The sequence below is a fragment of the Salmo trutta genome, chromosome 32 (assembly GCF_901001165.1).
Source record: "Salmo trutta chromosome 32, fSalTru1.1, whole genome shotgun sequence".
NCBI classification, from domain to species: domain Eukaryota; kingdom Metazoa; phylum Chordata; class Actinopteri; order Salmoniformes; family Salmonidae; genus Salmo; species Salmo trutta.
Window position 1 is genome coordinate 28,057,080 of NC_042988.1, and position 18,442 is coordinate 28,075,521.

Sequence of the window (18,442 nt, forward strand, 5' to 3'; positions counted from 1 at the left end):
TTCACACAGCAACACACACAGAAACACACACAAATATACACACTCTCTCTCTCTCTCTTTCTCCCATCGTCTCTCGACCTCTCTCACGCTCTCTCTGTCTAATAGTGAATAACATAGACTGCCTGACACTCACAGTCTATGTGTAGCTGGTGTATAGGAGTCAGGCGCAGGACAGCAGATAAGAGTAAATAAACGTATTTTACTCAATATATAATAAATGCAAATACAAAAACAGAGCCCACAATAAGAAACAATCACTCACAAACAAACATGGGGGAACAGAGGGTTAAATAATGAACAGGTAATTGGGGGATTGAAACCAGGTGTGTAAGACCAAGACAAAACAAATGGAAAATGAAAAGTGGATCGGCGATGGCTAGAAGGCCGGTGACGTCGACCGCTGAACGCCGCCCGAACAAGGAGAGGGACCGACTTCGGCAGAAGTCGTGACAGTGAGAGCCTCCTGAATGAAGAGAAGAAGGAATTGGAGGAGGAGCTGAAGAACGACGACTAGCACATTCTCCCCTGCAGCTCCATGTTTGTGTTTGGACAGACACACCCGTATGTCAGGCCCTGAAACAGGGAACCTGTTGGCTCTCATTCATCTTGCTTATATTATGTGCAGTATAACAATGCTGAGATTCACCCTCTGTACAGTACTGTAACAAGTCTTATCAATTCTGGAGTCAAGAGATATTATGTAAGTGAGTAGCATGAATATATGATAACAGCCATATTTGGTGAGGTTGTCCCAGACAGCCAGGGAACTTCACTGACATTAATACCAGAGCATGTCTTCTCCTCAAGTTAGTCAGACAATCTCCCAGGGTCTCTATCTCCCACCATTTGAGGATCCATGAAATCCATTAAATGATTGACTGTCGGTCAAATTTGCCGCTAAGGGCCTTGCTGGCTTTGAAGACATGGAAACGCGTCATCATGTTTTTTTGTTGTTAGACTGGTGTGTGTGTGTGTGTGTGTGTGTGTGTGTGTGTGTGTGTGTGTGTGTGTGTGTGTGTGTGTGTGTGTGTGCGTGTGTGTGTGTGCATCATGGGCATGCATCAGTGTATCTGTTCGGAGGTGTGATGTGTGTGTGCGTTCGTGTGCGTTTATTCAAGCATGAGTGTGTGTTCCCTTGACAGATTGAGCTATTGGAAAGTTGGAGAGGTTCCTGTTACTATTCAATGGAGCCTGCTGTCAAGACTATTTACTGAAAACCAAGGATTAGGAAAGTCTCAAAGGAACATTGCCTGGTTTCAGCCAATACAGGCATTCACAGGGCTGAAAATGATTGACATGTTCTTTAATAGTGTCAGTATGCTAGATTTAAAATGAAAACTTGGATCAGGGGCCATAGCGCTGAGGGGGTAGAAGCCGCTGAACCCAGAAATGAGTACTTGTTCTGGGCATCACACAGACAGACAGACAGACAGACAGACAGACAGACAGACAGATTATTTTTTTACTTCTCAGGCTTCTACCTTGTCAGTATGGGCTACAGTGATGAGGTGCTCAGAGCTCTGAATAAGACTGGAGGAGTCTTTCTTATTCTACAACATATTCCATGAGCAGGATATTCAATGAGCAGGATATTCAATGAGCAGGGTACTCCATGAGCAGGATACTCCATGGGCAGGATACTCAATGAGCAGGGTACTCCATGAGCAGGGTACTCCATGAGCAGGGTACTCCATGAGCAGGATACTCCATGAGCAGGATACTCCATGAGCAGGATACTCCATGAGCAGGGTACTCCATGAGCAGGGTACTCCATGAGCAGGGTACTCCATGAGCAGTATACTCCATGAGCAGGGTACTCAATGAGCAGGGTACTCCATGAGCAGGGTACTCCATGAGCAGGGTACTCCATGAGCAGGATACTCAATGAGCAGGGTACTGTTACGAGAATTATGTTCTCAATGTTAACTTCAATTAAAATACTCAGTCTGCAACCCGGAATTGGTAAGATTCTGGTTGAATGAAATAGACAGAGTCCCAGTTTACAAGAGGCAGAATGTTTATTCACGAGAACGTTCTGAAGTCCATTGAACAGAGACATCATTTTTATAGGTCACTCCTTACTTACGCACACACACATACACACAAACATTAAGGCCCCAGATCTCTTAAAACTGTAGATCATTACCCAGCCGACAGTTTCATTCCTCTGAAATTAGGGAAACCTTGAGGGGTCCTCCCTCTCATATCATAAACCCTCAGAGTTCAAGCTAAGTCAGGTCAACCACAGTTTAACAGTTATTGGTGTTTACTTAAACACACAGACACACATTCTTCTCTTTCCCAGTCCAACCTCGTTAGATTTATGCTTAACCTTTTAGTTACTCATTCTACATGCTCTATAGACCATATCCCTAATAGTTAAGTTTCAGGGTAGAAATATTTAATCATTACATTCAAACATATAAATCCCTTAACAGGTACTCCATGAGCAGGGTACTCCATGAGCAGGATACTCCATGAGCAGGATACTCCATGAGCAGGATACTCATTGAGCAGGATACTCATTGAGCAGGATACTCCATGAGCAGGATACTCCATGAGCAGGATACTCCATGAGCAGGATACTCATTGAGCAGGATACTCCATGAGCAGGATACTCCATGTGCAGGATACTCATTGAGCAGGATACTCCATGAGCAGGATACTCCATGAGCAGGATACTCAATGAGCAGGATACTCCATGAGCAGGATACTCCATGAGCAGGATACTCATTGAGCAGGATACTCCATGAGCAGGATACTCCATGTGCAGGATATTCATTGAGCAGGATACTCCATGAGCAGGGTACTCAATGAGCAGGATACTCCATGAGCAGGATACTCCATGAGCAGGATACTCCATGAGCAGGATACTCCATGAGCAGGATACTCATTGAGCAGGACACACCATGAGCAGGAGACTCCATGAGCAAGATACTCATTGAGCAGGATACTCATTGAGCAGGATACTCCATGAGCAGGATACTCCATGTGCAGGATACTCATTGAGCAGGATACTCCATGAGCAGGGTACTCAATGAGCAGGATACTCCATGAGCAGGATACTCCATGAGCAGGATACTCCATGTGCAGGATACTCATTGAGCAGGATACTCCATGAGCAGGATACTCCATGAGCAGGATACTCCATGAACAGGATACTCCATGTGCAGGATACTCCATGTTACATTGCATCTTGCAAAATCACCACATTCATCAGGAAGCAATATCCCGGTCTGGGACCTCTGTTGTACCTTTTGCCTGGAGAGGTTTCATTCCTTTCATTATGGCTTGGCGACCTTAACATTTTAATTCTTCATTATCTCTCCTTATCTTCCCTCTCTCACCATTCTCTCTCTCTATTTTTGTCCACTTTATTTGCTTGTTATATTGTTAATTTCTCTCTCTGTTCACATTATTTGCTCATTATCTTGTTAATTTCTCTCTCTCTCTCTCCCTCTCTCCCCATTCTCACTCTATTTCTGTCCACCTTATTTGCTCATTATCTTGTCAAGGTTTTTCTAAGGTTTTGATCAGTAACCATGGTCAAATAGTTAGCCACGGTGTACTGTCGATTTAGGGCCAGATAGCACTGCATTTTGCTCTGGGCTTGTGCTTGTGTTTTCCAATAAGCAATGTAGTTTTATTTTGACTGTGTTGTAATTTGGTTTATTCTGATTGATTGGATGTTCTGGTCCTGAGGCTTCAGTATGTTATTAGAACAGGTTTGTGAACTCAGCCCCGAGACCAGCTCTTGGCATTACAGGCTCTCCCTCTCTCCCAATTCTCGCTCTCTCTCTGTCCACCTTATTTGCTCATTATTTTGTTCATTTTTTTCTCTCTCTCTCTCTCTCTCTCTCTCTCTCTCTCCCATTCTCTCTCTCTGTCCACCTTATTTGCTCATTATCTTGTTCATTTCTCTCTCTCTCCCTCTCTCCCCATTCTTTCTCTCTCTCTCTCTCTCTCTCTCTCTCTCTCACTCTGTCCTCTAGCATCATGTCTGATCAATGATATTGGTATACTAGTCTTCCTCTGTGTCACCCACTCTCAGGACGTGCTATGGTGTTAATGCACTGACGCATGCAGTCAAACACCAGCTAATCTCTCTCTGCCTCTACTGAAATGTAATAGCTGGTGTGTGTGTGTGTGTGTGTGTGTGTGTGTGTGTGTGTGTGTGTGTGTGTGTGTGTGTGTGTGTGTGTGTGTGTGTGTGTGTGTGTGTGTGTGTGTGTGTGTGTGTCCTAGATTTCCAACAAATTGCTTGATATCCTAGCACTCCCATGTCCCTGTTTTTATTGGATAATCTGAGACAGCTCAGAAGTACCTTGATAAGAAACAACTGATTGAACATGCAATGCTTTTTTCAGACTTCTACAAGAGTCTAGTGATGACATCACAAACACAACTCTTAAAAGGAATAATGGAGCAATAATTTTAAAAGGAAATAGAGTTTACTATACATAGAGTAATCATTTGTCCATTATCCAACATGACTGGAGAGGTTAAAGAAAAGGTTCCCCTGTAGTCATATTACAGTAATGTCTCATTGTTGATCACAGGAAGGAAGGAAGGCCTCTTTGGTGGAAGACTTCTTCCCATCCATCAGTGCAGTATGACATCTTTATGTATCCATAGAAGCAGACAGATAGTGGGAGTTTGTGTCTTCATTGTGCGACATTAAAAAGCATGAGCTGGCGCACACCCAGAATAATAGTTTGTTTGGAGGTGCTGAGTAACGGTGAATAAACTATAAACTATCAAAATGAAGTGTAACGTCGTAGAAAGTAGACCAAGGTGCAGCGTGTCGAGTGCTCATGATGAATATTTATTTTAACTCAGAACACTAAAGAAAAAATAACAAAGAGAAAACGAAAGCGCACAGTTCTGTCAGGTACATAAACTAAACAGAAGACAACTACCCACAAACACAGGTGGGGAAAAAACCCTACTTAAGTATGATCTCCAATTAGAGACAATGAGGACCAGCTGCCTCTAATTGGAGATCATCCCCCCAAAAAACATAGACATAGAAAAACCAGAACCTAAACAAAGATATACAAAACATAGAAAAGCACAAAACACCCCCTGTCATGCCCTGACCAACTCTACCATAGAAAATAACTTCTTACTAGGGTCAGGACGTGACATAAAGAAAGTCGCACACTCCATGTATAATCTCCCAGCAATTTAATGGGTATTTACCAACGTTTCGGCATCACTGTGCAGGGTGAAGAAGGCACAGTGATGCCGAAACATTGGTAAATACCATTAAATTGCTTGGAGATTATACATGGAGTGTGCGACTTTCTTTATTTTTGTAGTTCATTGTGTGACATGATACATCTCCTTTGTCTTCCCCTTCTCCTTCTGTAGCTGATGGTCATTAGTCGGGAGATGTGGGACATGAAACATCTTCCCTCTCTCTCAATCTCTCTTATCTCTCCCCATCCCTTTGTTTTTAATGTTCGTTAGCTGATGCCATGACGGGTCGTTAGCAACGTCGGCTTACGGTTACAGCTCTACCCGGAGGGGATGCAGGCAGGGGGTATGGAGATGAAACAAGCCATCGGAAGCTAACACTAGGCTAGCGTTAGCGCTGTGGCTAATTACATCAGACAGCTGCCTGACAAAACAGAGAAGGAAAACAGCACTGTCTGTCTGTCTGTCTGTCTGTCTGTCTGTCTGTCTGTCTGTCTGTCTGTCTGTCTGTCTGTCTGTCTGTCTGTCTGTCTGTCTGTCTGTCTGTCTGTCTGTCTGTCTGTCTGTCTGTCGGCTACTGCTACAGCACCTCTCTATATCTTCCAGACTTGTCCTCTTTTCTCTCCTCTACTCCTGGTCTCTCGCATATCTCTCTATCTTAAACACCTCTGTAGTCTACTGTAGCAATCTCCAATAGAATCCATTTCATGTTACTCCATCTGTCTTTTCGTAATCTGTCTGCTCCTTATTGATGCCGCAGTTTCACCTTGTTTTAATGCCGGCCTTGAGATCAATAATTCAGACCTCCCTGCAGTGAAGGCAGCTTGACAGACTGATTAAACATGAGAGGGAGAGATATGGAGTGTGGGAGGGACAGAAAGAGGAAGAGCAGGGTGCTGTAGAAACAGGGGATATAGCTAGAGAAGGAAAGAACAGTGTGAGTGTTAGAGTGAAACTGGATGTCACGTCCTGACCAGTAAAATAGGTTATTTGTTATTGTAGTTTGGTCAGGGCGTGGCAGGGGGTGTTTGTTTTGTGTGTCTCGGGGTTTTTGGTGTATGTTCTATGTTTTCTATTTCTATGTGGGTTTTCTAGTTTTTCTATTTCTATGTTAGTTTTGGGAACGACCTCCAATTAGAAGCAGCTAGTTGTCGTTGCTTCTAATTGGAGGCCATATTTAAGTGGGTTTATTTTCTCTTGTGTTTGTGGGTAGTTATTTTTCGTATAGTCCTTGTGTTCTTACGGAACTGTTGGTTGACGTTGATTTATTTTGTTTAAGTGTTCACTTATATAAAGAAAAGAAGGTGAGCACGATACCCACTGCGCCTTGGTCCACTTTCTACGACACACCTGACAGAACTACCCACCAAACCAGGACCAAGCAGCGGGGATTGGAGCACCGAAAAAAAGGATGGACGTGGGAGGATGAATGACGATTCTGGGAGGACAAACTAAAGGAGCTAGAGGAGACCGAGAGGCATCCCCCAAAAATGTTTGGGGGGGGCACACGGGGAGTTGGGCAGAGTCAGGATGGAGACCTGAGCCAACTCCCCGTGCTTATTACCGGGAGCGAAGGATCAAGAAAGCACCGAGCTATGCGGAAATGCACACTGTATTGCCCAGACGCATTCAAAGGCCGGTGCGATCAGTAAAAGCTCCTCAGTATGGCCAGGCTATGTTGAGCACTCAGCCAGGAAGGGTTGTGCAGGCTTTATGCTCCAGACCTCCAGTGCGTCTCCAGGGTCCAGTTTACCCTGTTCCTGCTCCTCGCACTAGCCCTGAGGTGCGTGTCACTAGTCTGGTGCCTCCAAAGCCAGCCCCACGCACCAGGCCTTTAGTGCGCCTGCCCAGTCCAGTAAGTCCTGCTCCTGCTCCTCGCACTAGCCCTGAGGTCCGTATCACTAGTCTGGTGCCTCCAAAGCCAGCCCCACGCACCAGGCCTTTAGTGCGCCTGCCCAGTCCAGTAAGTCCTGCTCCTGCTCCTCACACTAGCCCTGTGGTGCGTGTCACTAGTCTGGCATCTCCTAAGCTAGTCCCACGCATCAGGCCACCAGTGCGCCAGCCCAGTCCAGTACGTCCTGTTCCTGCTCCCCGCACTCACCCTCCAGTGCGCCTCCATAACCCGGTACAGCCAGTACCTGCTGTGAGCACTTGGTCTCCAGAGTCGCCCGCCAGTCCGGCGCTGGCAGAGTCGCCCGCCAGTCCGGCGCTGGCAGAGTCGCCCGCCAGTCCGGCGCTGGCAGAGTCACCCGCCAGTCCGGCGCTGCCAGAATCGCCCGCCAGTCCAGAGCCTTCAGCGGTGGGCTACAGCCCTGAGCCTTCAGCAGGGGTGGACAGGTTTGAATGGGGACTAAGGCCGGAGCCAGAGCCACCTCCGTAGTTGGAGGGGGGGTGTAGCACGGTAGCCGTCGGTGATGGTAGCTCTCTCCCTTCATATAGTCCTTACGGAACTGTTGGTTGACGTTGATTTAATTTGTTGAAGTGTTCACTTATATAAATAAAAGAAGATGAGCACGATACCCGCTGCGCCTTGGTCCACTTTCTACGACGCACCTGACACTGGAGGGATATACACTGAGTGTACAAAACATTAGGAACACCTTAATAATATTGAGTTGCACCCCCTTGTGCCCTTAGAACAGCCTTAATTCATCGGGCATGGACTCTACAAGGTGTCAAAAGTGTTCCACAGGGATACTGGCCCATGTTGACTCCAATGCTTTCCTCAGTTGTGTCAGTTGGCTGGATGTCCTTTGGGTGGTGGACCATTCTTGATACACACGAGATACTATTGAGTGTGGAAAAACCCAGAAGTGTTGCAATTCTTGACACAAACCAGTGCACCTGGCACCTACTACCATAACCCGCTCAAAGGCAATTAAATATTTTGTCTTAGCCATTCACCCTCTGAATGGCACACATACACAATCCATGTTTCAATTGTCTCAAGGCTTAAAAATCCTTCTTTAACCTGTCTCCTCCCCTTCATCTACACTGATTTGAAGTGGATTTAATAAGTGAGGGATCGTAGCTTTCACCTGGATTCACCTGGTCAGCCTGTCATGGAAAGAGCAATGTTTTGTCCACTCAGTGTAAAACAAGGAACAGAAAGGGAGGTGAAGGGAATGAGAGAGAGAGAAGAGAACAAGAAAAAGGGCAGAGGGAACTGGGAGTGAGGAAGTAAATGTTAAGAATGGAGAGAGGAGGTAATGAGGAAGAGAGAGAGAGAGAGAGAGAGAAGGAGAGTGAATAAGGGGAAGGCCGAGTGAATTCTGCTGAGAAAAGATGAAGGATGGTGAGAGTGACAGAGAGCAAAAGAAAGAGCTAGAGAGCAGGTTGATGAGGGATGGTGAGAGCGACGGAGGGAGTGAGGCAGAGAGGTGGGGGAGAGGAGCGTTTGTGGGGAGGATTTACAGTAGCAGGGTAAATGCTTATCTTGGTCTATAATGGCCACATATGACACTGACCTTTCCAGAGGTCCCAGTGGGGAATTGTGTTATTATCAACAGCAAGAGTAGTGGAAAACACCTGTGTTCACCAATTAAATTCTTATAGTGACACACACACACACACACACACACACACACACACACACACACACACACACACACACACACACACACACACACACACACACATGCACCTACATACTAATACACACACATTGTGACCAACAAGTGCTATACATGGGAATGTTACCTTTCATCTTTCATAGCCTCACAGTCCTTTCTGTACAACACACTGACAAATGAACCAAGAGTCACCATCTGAGTCTAGACTGTAGAATCTAGACCTTCTCAAAGAACCCTGGCAGGACTGATACATCACTGACAATTACAGATGTTCTGTATGGACCAACCAGGCCTCATATGAAACTCAACTGGACTGAATTACAATGGCAGAGAGAACAGAAGGCAGAGAGAATAGAAGGCAGAGAGAATAGAAGGCAGAGAGAATAGAAGGCAGAGAGAATAGAAGGTAGAGAGAATAGAAGGCAGAGAGAATAGAAGGCAGAGAGAATAGAAGGCAGAGAGAATAGAAGGCAGAGAGAATAGAAGGCAGAGAGAATAGAAGGCAGAGAGAATAGAAGGCAGAGAGAATAGAAGGCAGAGAGAATAGAAGGGAGAGAGAATAGAAGGCAGAGAGAATAGAAGGGAGAGAGAATAGAAGGTAGAGAGAACAGAAGGCAGACTGAATAGAAAGCAGAGAAAATAGAAGGGAGAGAGAATAGAAGGCAGAGAGAATAGAAGGGAGAGAGAATAGAAGGCAGAGAGAATAGAAGGTAGAGAGAATAGAAGGCAGAGAGAATAGAAGGCAGAGAGAATAGAAGGGAGAGAGAATAGAAGGTAGAGAGAATAGAAGGGAGAGAGAATAGAAGGGAGAGAGAATAGAAGGCAGAGAGAATAGAAGGCAGAGAGAATAGAAGGGAGAGAGAATAGAAGGGAGAGAGAATAGAAGGCAGAGAGAATAGAAGGCAGAGAGAATAGAAGGTAGAGAGAATAGAAGGCAGAGAGAATAGAAGGGAGAGAGAATAGAAGGGAGAGAGAATAGAAGGAAGAGAGAATAGAAGGGAGAGAGAATAGAAGGGAGAGAGAATAGAAGGCAGAGAGAATAGAAGGGAGAGAGAATAGAAGGTAGAGAGAATAGAAGGCAGAGAGAATAGAAGGCAGAGAAAATAGAAGGGAGAGAGAATAGAAGGTAGAGAGAACAGAAGGCAGACTGAATAGAAAGCAGAGAAAATAGAAGGGAGAGAGAATAGAAGGCAGAGAGAATAGAAGGGAGAGAGAATAGAAGGCAGAGAGAATAGAAGGTAGAGAGAATAGAAGGCAGAGAGAATAGAAGGCAGAGAGAATAGAAGGGAGAGAGAATAGAAGGTAGAGAGAATAGAAGGGAGAGAGAATAGAAGGGAGAGAGAATAGAAGGCAGAGAGAATAGAAGGCAGAGAGAATAGAAGGTAGAGAGAATAGAAGGGAGAGAGAATAGAAGGTAGAGAGAATAGAAGGCAGAGAGAATAGAAGGCAGAGAGAATAGAAGGGAGAGAGAATAGAAGGGAGAGAGAATAGAAGGCAGAGAGAATAGAAGGCAGAGAGAATAGAAGGTAGAGAGAATAGAAGGCAGAGAGAATAGAAGGGAGAGAGAATAGAAGGGAGAGAGAATAGAAGGTAGAGAGAATAGAAGGCAGAGAGAATAGAAGGGAGAGAGAATAGAAGGCAGAGAGAATAGAAGGCAGAGAGAATAGAAGGGAGAGAGAATAGAAGGGAGAGAGAATAGAAGGGATAGGGAATAGAAGGGAGAGAATAGAAGGCAGAGAGAATAGAAGGTAGCAAGAATAGAAGGCAGAGAAAATTGAAGGTAGACAGAATAGGAGAATGAAAGAGTAAACCGGGTGTCCCGTTCAAAACTAACAAACAGTTCATCATCATGGGCAGATTAGAAATGAGATAAACTGATATCAAACAAACACAAAATACAATCAGACCACAGGAGGTTGGTGGGACTTTAATTGGGGAGGAAGGGCTCGGGGTAATGGCTGGAGCGGAATAAGTGGAATGGTATCAAACACATGGTTTTCAGGTGTCTGATGCCATTCCATTCGCTTCGTTCCAGCCATTATTATAATTCGTCCTCCCCTCAGAAGCCTCCACTCAATCAGATGTGCTGTGTGTAACAGTGCAACTACTGGACTGTGACAGTGTTTAAATAACTGAACACTCCATCCTCTCTGAATCCATACAGGGTACGTTTCTGACAATATACAATCTAATCAATAATTCATAATTGTAATGGCTGTCGTGAGAGAGAGTAGACCAAGGTGCAGCGGAGGATGTGTTCATCTTCAGGAATTTATTACAGAAAGAACACGTTAGACAAAAAACAAGAAACCGACAGCCAAACAGTCCTGTCAGGTGCAAACACTAAACAGAAACAATTACCCACAAAACCCAAAGGAAAAACATGCTCCTTATGTGTGACTCCCAATCAGCAACAACGAGCTTCAGCTGTGCCTGATTGGGAGCCACACACGGCCCAAAACAAAGAAATACAAAAACATAGAGAAAGGAACATAGAATGCCCACCCAATGTAACACCCTGGCCTAACCAAAATAAAGAACAAAAAACCCCTCTCTATGGCCAGGGCGTTACAGTACCCCCCCCCCCCAAAGGTGCGGACTCCGGCCGCAAAACCTGACTCTGAAGGGGATGGTCCGGGTGGGCCTTCTTACGGCGGTGGCTCAGGTGCGGGACGTGGCCTCTGCTCCACCCTTGGCGTCGCCCTCTTAGGTGGCGCACCTGGCCCTGCCGAAGGTCTGGTGGGCGACCCTGACTGCGCCCGGCAGGCGGGCGGCGATGGCTGCGCCCGGCTGGCGGGCGACCCTGGATGTGCCCGGCTGGCGGGCGGCGATGGCTGCGCCCGGCTGGCGGGCGGCGATTGCTGCGCCTGGCTGGGGGGCGTCCCTGGCGGCTCCGGCGGCACTGACCCAGGATTCACCAGGCTGGGGAGATATGAAGGAGGCCTGGCCCTGGGCGCAGGCACAGGACTCACCAGTCTGGCGGGCGGCTCTGGCGGCTCCGGTGGCTCCAGGCTGGCGGGCGGGTCTGTCGACTCTGGCCCAGGATTCACCAGGCTGGGGAGACATGATGGAGGCCTGGCCCTAGGCGTAGGCACAGCACTCACCGGGCTGGCGGGCGGCTCTGACTGCTCTGGACAGGCGGGCGGCTCTGGCGGCTCCGGACAGGCGGGCGGCTCCGGACAGGCAGGCGGCTCTGGCGGCTCCGGACTGGCGGGCGGCTCTGGCGGCTCCGGACTGGCGGGCGGCTCTGGCGGCTCCGGACTGGCGGGCGGCTCTGGCGGCTCCGGACTGGCAGGCAGCTCTGGCGGCTCCGGACTGGCGGGCGGCTCTGGCGGCTCCGGACTGGCGAGACCCACTGGAGGCCTAGTCCTGGGAGGTGGCACAGGACGGACCAGGATGGGGAGACCCACTGGAGGCCTAGTCCTGGGAGGTGGCACAGGACGGACCAGGATGGGGAAACCCACTGGAGGCCTGGTCCGAGGAGGAGGCACAGGATAAACCGGGCTGTGGGGAGCACTGGAGTTCTGGTACGGACGCTCTTTACCCACACTCCAGGCTGAATGCCCACTTTGGACCGGCAAGGGCGGAGAGCAGGCATTGGGCAAACTGGATCCTCCCAGCGCTCTGGAGACACAGTGCGCAACGCCGGCGCAGGATAACCTGGACCGAGGAGGCGCACTGGAGACCAGACGCGCTGAGCTGGCACCATCCGCCCTGGCTCAAACAAAGAAATACAAAAACATAGAGAAAGGAACATAGAACGCCCACCCAATGTAACACCCTGGCCTAACCAAAATAAAGAACAAAAAACCCCTCTCTATGGCCAGGGCGTTACAATAATGAAATGTGTGAAGGGATGGATGGAGAGAAGTTCCCTCAAGGGAAACATCTAGTTATTCTATTCTATTTGATTCTGTAAAATTATATTCTATTTTAATATATTCTATTAATTTCTATTCTATCCTATTCTATTGCGTATATGGATGTGATTGAAAGGATTACAGTAGCTAGAATGTGTAATGTCATAGCCGACTTAACAATGGAAGTTTTAGAATGTTGAAGGAATAACATTGGAGAGGATGGGAGGTTCTTGGGAGAACAAAAACCGGTGCAGTTTTGAAAGTATAGAAATGGTATCAAAAAGCTATATGTTAGTATTTTTTGTACCCTAACCTTGCTGATGGAAGCACACTAATAAATGGAAGGAGAAACAAATGTAAAATGTTGTTTTTATAGATTACATTCTTGATACACACTCTTTATGACATCACAAAGTGCCTGTGACATAGGGGTTCCAGAATCATACTTGTTGACGTCTCATGTGCTGGAAGATACTGAGAAGATATTCGACTGTCAAATTTGTTAACCCTTCTATGGTCGTCATGGACATGAGGGTGCCTTTGGTCTCCTTATATGTAGGTAATTTACATATTCTTACGAATGAACATACTTTACTCCATAAATTCAGTACAAAAGGGACAATCCACTCAATTAAGGTCTGCGGAGATAGGAAGACCCAACGATCATTGGGATATACTGTAGGTATATAAACTTTTACAAAAAGGATGTTGAGTCTGCCTTGGACAGTATGAAATGGAATGTGACTTGTGGAATCAACAAGATCCTTCTCTGAAGAAGAGCATCGTTGTGAATATTATCGTCAAGAATCTGGATAAGCATTAGGGGACACATTTTATATTCTGTCCTCTAAGGTTGTTTGCGATACTAAGGGCATATCCGGAGGGTATGGTTATGTAGATTGCACAACCCAGGATGCTGTTGAACGAGCCAAGAGATTGAATGGTAAGATGTCGGCTGATGAAATAGTGAACATTGAACCATTTAAATCATGTAAACGGCGAGAGGTTGAATTTGGATCCAGGGCCAAGGAGTTCACCTATGTGTACATCAAGAACTTTGGCATCAACATGGACGATGACAAGCTGTGAGACATGGTTGACATGGTGAGTGTTTGGCAGATGTGTCTTGTGTAGCCTACTGTTGTATATTCTCTTGTGTTTCGTGTCTGTTTAGTTGACCTTTTTATTGAGTTGAGGACGATTCTGTCCTTTTCAGCTCCAGGGAGTGTCATGGTTGATCACAGCATGAAATCCAGAGGATTTGGCTTCCTCAGTTTGAAAAGGAAGGAGGATGCACAGAAGGTGAGAGATGTCATCCATTATTGTCACTGTCTAGATGTGTTACGTAGCTCAGTGTCTGGGAGACCAGTGTGTCATTGGAGTGTATCTGATTTCTTCAGGCTGTGGATCAGATAAATGAGGAGGTGAACAGGAGGTGGATCTATGTGGGCCACACCCAGAAGAAATGCGCAACAAGCTCTAACAATGTCATGTCAGAATTAGACGTTTATCCATGTTTCTCAAACGTCAGATTTCGAAGTTGTCCCAAACTTAACATTTAGAAGTGTTTAAGGTTAAGTTTAGGCATTAACTCTGAATTTTTAAGGTTAGACATTAACTGTGAATGGTTAAGGTAAGTGTTAAGGTTTGAGATAGGCTTAAAACAAAAATCAAAAAAGTGGCCAGTTTTTACGTAATCTCCCGACATCCTCAGACATGGATCGACATCTAATCCTGATTTGTACCACCGGTGACCTGGCTGGAAATGCAAGTGCCAGACAGTGCTAAAATGCAGGATTGAGCTGAGGAAGAAGGCCGCATTAACTGAGTCGATCTGTATATGAATAATATGGATGATAGCTGGGACAGTCATCATCTCCAGGAAGAGCTTTGCCGCTTCGGAACAATCACTAGCACCAAGGTGATGATGGAGCACGGTTGAAGCAAAGGCTTTGACGCCACCAAGGCTTTGACGGAGATGAACAGCCGCATCGTGACCAACAAGCCGCTATCTGTGGCTCCGGCCCAGTACAAGACCCTACAGCAGGAGTATCTGAAGAACCGCTACCTGCAGAGGATGGCTAGCGTCATGGCCATCCCCAACCCAACCATCATCAACCCCAACCAGCCTGCACCCGCCATTATGCATCAATGCACCATGAGTGCCTCATCCTCCCATCAGATGAGGGAGTATATCTGATGATGCAACATATATGTAAATGATGGAGTCATTGTTGATACTACTCCCATACCATTTATCTTGAATGTCTTTAGTTGGACGAATACTGGCTATTGTCATCATCACATCTCTGATCATAAATATATTCTCCCCAGCTTCCCAGGCAGCCATAGTGAGCATGCCTCAGAAAACCTCTCAGCAGGAAATGAATGCCCTGCTTCAGGTCCACATGCAATAGCCTGCTGTCCATGTCCAGGAGCCTCTGACTGCTTCCATGCTGTCAACCTTATCCCTTGAGAACCCAAAATAAAGTCTGTGTGAGTCTGGCATCCATCTCTCTTTTCAATTCACTTCCTCATTCAAGAACTTATGACCATCCATTCCATGGTCCTTTCTGATGGTTTATTTTATTCTCCCTCCCTCCAAGTCAGACACTTTACCTCCTGACCCCCCCCCCCCCCCCCCCCCCCCCCACATGCTGGAGTCCCCACTGGCCCTGCATGCCAACCTAGACTGAGGTACAGACACGGTGTCAATGGGGATAGTCAGCTCAGCTATCCCCATTGAGACCATGTCTGTGCCTCGATCTAGGTTGAGCAAAACAAAACATTGCATGGTTCGCTTTAGCAATCTTACTGGAATAAAGACCTCCTCAATTCCTGTCATTATTGAAAGAGATTGTGATATCTCACATCTCAAAATAGGGTTACTTAATGTTAGATCCCTCACTTCCAAGGCAGTCATAGTCAATGAACTAATCCCTGATCATAATCTTGATGTGATTGGCCTGACAGAAACATGGCTCAAGCCTGATGAATTCACTGTGTTAAATGAGGCCTCTCCTGGTTACACTAGTGACCATATCCCCCGGGCATCCCGCAAAGGCGGAGGTGAGGCTAACATTTATGACAGTAAATTTAAATTTACCAAAAATTTAATTACTTTTTATTTTGAGCTTCTAGTCATGAAATCTATGCAGTCTACTCAATCACTTTGTAGAGCTACCGTTCCTCACGGAGTTCCCTGTATTCCTATCCGACCTTGTAGTCATGGCAGATAATATTCACATTTTTGGTGACATTAAATATTCACATGGAAAAGTCCACAGCCACTACAAAAGGCTTTCAGAGCCATTATCGACTAGGTGGGACCGAGTCGATAATTATCGACTTCTCCGGACCTACTCATTGCCACAGTCATACCCTGGATCTAGTTTTGTACCGTGGATTAAATGTTGTGGATCTAAATGTTTTTCCTCATAATCCTGGACTATCGGACCACCATTTTATTACATTTGCAATAGCAACAAATAATCAGCTCAGACCCCAAACAAGGATCATCAAAAGCCGTGCTATGAATTCTCGGACAACCCAAAGATTCCTAGGTGCCCTTCCAGACTCCCTTCACCTACCCAAGGACATTGGAGTACAAAAATCGGTTCACCACCTAACTGAGGATTTTAATTGAACCTTGCGTAATACCCTAGATGCAGTTGCACCCCTAAAAACGAAAAAACATTTGTTACAAGAAATTTGCTCCCTGGTATACAGAAAATACCTGAGCCCTGAAGCAAGCTTCCAGAAAATTGGAACAGAAATGGCGCTCCACCAAACTAGAAATCTTCCGACTATCTTGGAAAGACAGTACCATGCAATATCAAAGAGCCTTCACTGCTGCTCGATCAACCTATTTTTCTGACCTAATTGAGGAGAATAAGAACAATCTAAAATGTATTTTTGATACTGTCGCAAATCTAAATAAAAAGCAGCATTCAACAAAAGAGGATAGCTTTCACTTCAGTAGTGATAAATTCATGAACTTCTTTGATGAAAAGATCATGATCATTAGAAAGCAAATTACGGACTCCACTTTGAATCTGCGTATTTCTCCAAATCTCAGTTGTCCTGAGTCTGCACAGAACTGCCAGGACCTAGGATCAATGGAGTTTTTTTTATCCTGTATCTTTTGACACATTCATGAACATAGACATGGCCTCTAAACCGTCAAGCTGCATACTGGACCCTATTCCTACTAAGCTACTGAAAGAGCTACTTCCTGTGCTTGGCTCTTCTATGTTGAACATAATAAATGGTTCCCTAGCCACGATGTGTACCAAACTCACTAAAAGTGGCAGCAATAAAGCCTTTCCTGAAAAGGCCAAACCTTGACTCGGAAAATCAAAAAAGGCTATATCGAATCTCCCATTCCTCAAAAAAATGAAAAAGCTATTGCGCAGCAACTCACTGCCTTCCTGAAGACAAATAATGTATATGAAATGCTTCAGTCTGGTTTTAGATCCCATCATAGTACGGAGACTGAACTTGTGAAGGTGGTAAATTACCTTATAATGGCGTCAGACCAAAGGCTCTGCATCTGTCCTCGTGCTCCTAGACCTTAGTGCTGCTTTTGACACCATCGATCACCACATTCTTTTGTAGAGATTAGAAACTCTAATTGGTCTACATGGACATGTTCTTGCTTGGTTTAGATCATATCTGTCAGAAAGATATCAGTTTGTCTCTGTGGATGGTTTGTACTCTGACAAATCAATTGTAAGTTTCAGCGTTCCTCAAGGTTCCGTTTTAGCACCACTATTGTTTTCACTATATATTTTACTTCTTGGCGATGTCATTCAGAAACACAATGTCAACTTTCACTGCTATGCGGATGACACACAGCTGTAGATTTCGATGAAACATGGTTGAAGCCCCAAAATTGCTGACCCTGGAAGTCTGTATTTCAGACATAAGGAAGTGGATGGCGGCAAATGTTTTACTTTTAAACTTGGACAAAAAAGAGATGCTAGTTCTAGGTCCCAAGAAACAAAGAGATCTGCTGTTGGATCTGGCAATTCATCTTGATGGTTGTACAGTCGTCTCAAATAAAACTGTGAAGGGTCTTGGCTTTAATCTGGACCCTGATCTCTCTTTTGATGAACATATCAAGAATATCTTCGTAACATTGCAAAAATCATAAACTTTTTGTACCAAGATTATACAGAAAAACGAATCCAATCCACTTCTAGATTAGACTACTGCAATGCTCTACTTTCCGGCTACCCGGATAAAGCACTAGATAAACTTCAGTTAGTGCTAAACACGGCCGCTAGAATCCTGACTAGAACAATTTATAATTTTACTCCAGCCTCTCTACGTTGGCTTCCTGTTAAGAGCTGATTTCAAGGTTTTACTGCTAACCTACAAAGAATTACATGGGCTTGCTCCTACCTATCTCTCCGATTTGGTCCTGCCGTATATACCTACAGGTACGCTAGGGTCACAAGACGCAGGCCTCCTTATTGTCCCTAGAATTTCTAAGCAAACAGCTGGAGGCAGGGCTTTCTCCTATAGAGCTCCATTTTTATGGAATGGTCTGCTTATCCATGTGAGAGACTCAGACTCGGTCTCAACCTTTAAGTCTTTACTGAAGACTCATCTCTTCAGGAGGTCCTATGATTGACTGTAGTCTGGCCCAGGTGTGCGAAGGTGAACGGCAAGGCACTGGAGCGACGAACTGCCCTTACTGTCTCTGCCTGGCCGGCTCCCCTATCTCCACTGGGATTCTCTGCCTTTGACCCTATTATGGGGCTGAGTCACTGGCTTACTAGTGCTCTTCCATGCCATCCCTAGGAG

General features: G+C 45.7%; 1 pseudogene; it reads left to right on the top strand.

Annotated features, from left to right (window-relative positions):
• Nucleotides 1-13,153: 13,153 nt before the first annotated feature.
• LOC115170708 (polyadenylate-binding protein 1-like) lies at nt 13,154-14,831 on the top strand (annotated as a pseudogene).
• Nucleotides 14,832-18,442: the final 3,611 nt, after the last annotated feature.